The sequence below is a fragment of the Salvelinus alpinus genome, chromosome 2, assembly GCF_045679555.1.
Source record: "Salvelinus alpinus chromosome 2, SLU_Salpinus.1, whole genome shotgun sequence".
In the NCBI taxonomy this organism is placed as follows: domain Eukaryota; kingdom Metazoa; phylum Chordata; class Actinopteri; order Salmoniformes; family Salmonidae; genus Salvelinus; species Salvelinus alpinus.
In genome coordinates this window covers 100,559,525-100,565,524 of record NC_092087.1, presented here as the reverse complement: position 1 = coordinate 100,565,524, position 6,000 = coordinate 100,559,525, and positions in this window count along the sequence as shown.

Genomic DNA, 6,000 nt, shown 5'->3' with positions numbered 1-6,000 from the left:
GCCCAGTTTTCGCTTTGTCATTATGGGGTATTGTGTGTAGATTGATGAGGCTTTTTTTTCTTTAAAAATAAATATATTTTAGAATAAGCCTGTAACATTACAACATGTGAAACGTGAAGGGCTTGAAATATTTTCCGAATGCACAGTATCAAACATGCCAAATAATTGGCAAAAGATCAGAATTGTGCTGCCTGTGTAATCACAGCCTAACATCTGTTTCCCTCCTCAGCATGTTCCGGTCAGGCTGCTGGAAGTGCCATGGTGGCGGTGCTGCTCCTCCAGCTCATTCATTGGCTGTAAGACCACTTCCTCAACCCACTGATTGGCTGAATACATGTGATTCTTTTCCAACGCCCTCCCACGGTGGCTGTCTGTACACTTTCTGCTAACTATTGATTTATAATTGTCAGGTATATGCAGGGAGTCAGGAAGCAGCTGCAGAAGGACAGTTTTAATAACGATGACGCTAGTTAAATGAACAAACAGGGGTAATCAGTACTGAACATGAAAACAAACCTATACTGCCTGATGACTGAAGCTACTGAGGGATGCATGATAGGAAGGTAGCCAAGATGACGATGAAGTCCAGGTGATGGGGGCGCAGGTGTGGGTATGAATGGCATGTGTGCGTATGTATGGGGCGCAGGTGTGGGTAATGGTGGGGAGAAGGTGTGGGTAATGATGGTAGTATATGTGGGTAATGATGGTGAGCAGGTGTGAGTAATGATGGAAGGTGTGGGTAATGGTGGGGGAGCAGGTGTGGGTAAAGATGGGTGTGGGAATGATGGGAGAAGGTGTGGGTAATGATGGTGAGAAGGTGTGGTTAATGATGGGGAGCAGGTGTGGGTAATGATGGGGGAGCAGGTGTGGGTAATGATGGGAGCAGGTGTGGGTAATGATGGGAGTGGGTGTGGGTAATGATGGGGAGAAGGTGTGGGTAATGATGGGGAGCAGGTGTGGGTAATGATGGGAGCGGGTGTGTGTAATGATGGAGCAGGTGTGAATGATGGGGAGCAGGTGTGTGGTAATGATGGGGACAAAGTTGGGTGTGTAATGATGGGGAGAAGGTGTGGGGAATGATGGGAGAAGGTGTGGGGTAATGATGGGGAAGGTGTGGGTAATGATGGGGAGAAGGTGTGGGTAATGATGGGGAGCAGGTGTGGGTAAGGCTATGGGGAGAAGTTGTAGGTAATGATGGAGAGAAGTTGTAGGTAATGATGGTGAGAAGGTGTGGCTAATGATGGGGAGCGGGTGTGGGTAATGGTGGGGAGCAGGTGTGGGGTAATGATGGTGAGAAGGTGTGGGTAATGGTGGGGGAGCAGGTGTGGGTAATGATGATGAGAAGGTGTGGGTAATGATGGTGAGCAGGTGTTGGTAATGGTGGTAGTAGGTGCGTGGGTAATGATGATGAGAAGGTGTGGGTAATGATGGTGAGCAGGTGTTGGGTAATGGTGGGGAGCAGGTGTGGGTAATGATGATGAGAAGGTATGGGTAACGATGGGGAGAAAGTGTGGGTAATGATGGTTGCCAGGGCTGATGGTTAGTAGACCATACTTTGAGTGTTGGAGAGGGTAGCGGGTTGGCGACTTTGGGTGACCTGACCATATCCACATAGAAATGTGAGTTATAGATCTGTCATTCTCATTGAAAGCCATTCTAAGAAGCGGTAGATCTGTTCTACATGCGGTATTTCTATGCTTCCCTTTGTTAAGCTTTAACTTGATTACCATGACAGCATTTTGATAGTATTACCTTGTAACTTTATAATTTTGCCTTATACATATAATGGAGTTCATTCATTTGACAATGTTATTACTTCCATTTGATTTCACTGTCTCTGACCATTCTTGATGTTAGTCAGCTATAACTCATAATACTTCATTGTACATTTCCTTATTATCTTATGGAGTCAGATCAAATACATTTGAGCTATTCACTTTGTTCATATACAAATTACATTGTTATTATCTGAGTATTGTATACAGTTTGAATAAATAACAATAATGTATCTACTCATATTGTAAAGGATTTCTGTTTTTTATACGATGACACATACTGTATATAAAAAATACATACACAAATACTGTATATACACATACTGTCACGCCTGCTCCCGCTCTCCCTCTTGCTCGAGGCTCCAGACTGCCATCATCCTGCACACCTGTCGCCACGCATCAACGCGCACCTGCGCTTCATCCCGGGTCACCATCACGCGCAGCAGCGCATCATTGGAATCACCTGGACACGTTTAATTTCTGACTTCCGACTTCGGAATCTCTGGCATCGTTCTCTGACCTGAAAATTACTGATGTCATGATTTGACCTCGTTTCCCCCCACTTCCCAGTTTACCGGATTAACAGACACAATCACTGTCACGATGCAATCCTTCGTCTATACATTTCTGTGATGTTTTATGGTTAAAAGCAAGGTTCGAATTGAAGGGCAACTGAGGACATAGGCCTTGTGCCACAGGGAGAGACGTGCAAAAAGCACATGTTACCACTTGTTTGTTTAGCTATAGGAAAAGCAACGGTCCAGTTATATAAGCGATCTAGACTATAACAATGGTAATCTCCACGATTATTTCCGGAGCTCACGAGCCAATCGAAGGTCTTGCGCATCCTAAACATCACAGGAAAGGTGGTTGGTTTATTAAATACTCTGCAATGTAGAGCTATGCCTAATGCAAAATACCAAAACGTTAGAATCGGTATGGGTCTAAAACTATTGACCAAACAGCTTAATAACAGATACAAACATGTATTACACAGGAGAATCCCATTGAATCAAGTTATGCATTTCAGTGCAGTTGCGTTCTCACTCATATTCTTAGACTGAACGGAACCCAAACACCCAGCCTGTTTCTATCAACACCGATGAAGCCTGAACATTTAAACTGCTTGTCATTGATTTAGCCCACAATTGCCAACAGATTTCATACATCTGAATTGACAAACAAGCTGACTTGGATCCCAATTTGTCCCCCCCCCCCACGTCATATGTTTTTACCAATTAGGCTAAATGTATTCCTATTCATTTGCATAGGCTAACCATTGAGATTAATGTTATTTACCATCTTCCGCTTTTTACGAATAAACAGGCATTTGTGTACACAATATCATTTCAATGCCCCCCACACACACACATTGTTACTTATATGGACCTCATCCCAAAGTGAGCTCATTTCCACTCCATTCACTAAATACATTTGATTCATACACTAGCTTGTCTGGCTGAGCATGGGTTCTATTTTAAACAGGCATTCCCTTATGACACTGAAATAATTTATGTCCTCAATTATGATTTAAAAAAAATCATAGCTCATTAGTACACCCTTGTGGTTGAATATATATATATTGCATGTCTTATGATTCAATGAATCATGTTGAACTAACAAATACCACCAAGGGATACGTCACAATTTACAATAACTAATATGATGAAACAGCTGTGAAAACCAATCTAACACTATTTTAGACTTAAATACATAACCATTATATTTATGTATGTTAATTTACATTCAGATTTTTTTTTGTACACTCACATGGAAATGAGAGTGAAATACAGAATTCTGGTGTGTGGAATAGAGAGGAGGTGGGTATTGTGTGGATGGAAGGTCTGCCTGTCACTTGTTTTTCCAGCAGGTAGTGGACTGAAGAGGAAAGTCCAGGCGCTGCTGCCCTCTTGTTTGAAGTGTTTGCAGTGCTCGTGTTTTCACAGCTAATCTGTGCAGCTCACATGATGTGCCCAGATGATAGTTGTCTTGCTCTTTCTTAGCAGATAATGAACAACATGACAGGAACAGTAGCTGATGTAATGAAAAGTTGGGGGGTGGTTGGTAATGAAGGACATTACCAGGTGGATCCATGTCTGGGTGTCAGGCAGAAGCCCTAGATCCTGGAGAACAGGACAGACTAAAGGGAACAGGGTAGAAGACAGACGTAAACAAGAAAACAATCTAGAGGCAAAATAAACGCACACCTGTTTAGGTGAGGTGCTGACTAGCAGAGTGGAACACCTATTTAGGCAAGGTGCTGGCTAGCGGAGCAAACACCTATTTAGGCAAGGTGCTGGCTAGCGGAGTAGAACACCTATTTAGGCAAGGCTGGCTAGGGGAGTAGAACACCTATTTAGGAGAGGTGCTGGCTAGCGGAGCAACAACACTGATTTAGGCGAGGTGCTGGCTAGGGGAGTAGAACACCTGTTTAGGTGAGGTGCTGGTGTTTAAAGAACACCTGTTTAGGAGAGGTGCTGGCTAGCAGAAATACCTGATTTAGGTGAGGTGCTGGCTAGCGGAGTGGAACACCTATTTAGGTGAGGTGCTGGCTAGTGGAGTGGTTCTGATTGATTAAAGTGACACCTCTAACCTAAACAACACTCTCATTATAGAGACTACTGTCCTGATCTGGGTCACTGTTCCTGTTTGATGAAAGACACCTCTAACCTAAACAACACTCCATTATAGACTACTGTCCTGATCTGGGTCACTGTTCCTGTTTGATGAAAGACACCTCAACCTAAACAACACTCCATTATAGACTACTGTCCTGATCTGGGTTACTGTTCCTGTTTGATGAAAGACACCTCTAACCTTAACAACACTCCATTATAGACTACTGTCCTGATCTGGGTCACTGTTCCTGTTCATGAAAGACACCTCTAACCTTAACAACACTCCATTATAGACTACTGTCCTGATCTGGGTCACTGTTCCTGTTTGATGAACAGACCTCAACCTAAACAACACTCCATTATAGACTACTGTCCTGATCTGGGTCACTGTTCCTGTTTGATGAAAGACACCTCTAACCTAAACAACACTTGATTATAGACTACTGTCCTGATCTGGGTCACTGTTCCTGTTTGATGAAAAACACCTCTAACCTAAACAACACTTGATTATAGACTACTGTCCTGATCCTGGGTCACTGTTCCTGTTTGATGAAAGACCTCAACCTAAACAACACTCCATTAATACTACTGTCCTGATCTGGGTCACTGTTCCTGTTTGATGAAACACACCTGAACCTTAGACAATACAGATCCACTCAGAGACTACTGTCCTACTGGGGTCACTGTTCCTGTTTGTATGAAAGACACCTCTAACCTTAACAACACTCCATTATAGAGACTACTGTCCTTATTGGGTCACTGTTCCTGTTTGTATGAAAGACACCTCTAACCTAAACAACCCTCCATTATAGACTACTGTCCTGATCTGGGTCACTGTTCCTGTTTGTATGAAAGACACCTCTAACCTTAACAACACTCCATTATAGACTACTGTCCTGATCTGGGTCACTGTTCCTGTTTGATGAAAGACACCTCTAACCTTAACAACACTCCATTATAGACTACTGTCCTGATCTGGGTCACTGTTCCTGTTTGTATGAAAGACACCTCTAACCTTAACAACACTCCATTATAGACTACTGTCCTGATCTGGGTCACTGTTCCTGTTTGATGAAAGACACCTCTAACCTAAACAACACTCCATTATAGACTACTGTCCTGATCTGGGTCACTGTTCCTGTTTGATGAAAGACACCTCTGAACCTGGAAACAACACTTGATTATAGACTACTGTCCTGATCTGGGTCACTGTTCCTGTTCTGATGAAAGACACCTCTAACCTAAACAACACTTGATTATAGACTACTGTCCTGATCTGGGTCACTGTTCCTGTTTGATGAAAGACACCTCGAACCTTAACAACACTCCATTATAGACTACTGTCCTGATCTGGGTCACTGTTCCTGTTTGAAGAAAGACACCTCTAACCTTAACAACACTCCATTATAGACTACTGTCCTTATTTGTCTCTCTCTCTCTCTCTCTGTTATCTATCTCTCAGAGAGATTGGGCACCAGTGTCAATGATAGAATTATTTATGTGACAATGCAGATGTTGGTTGACTGGTCTGATATATCTGCCCTCCTGCCTATACCCTCTTACTCTCCACCCCTGCCCTCTATCCTCTCCTATTGTCTCATACAATA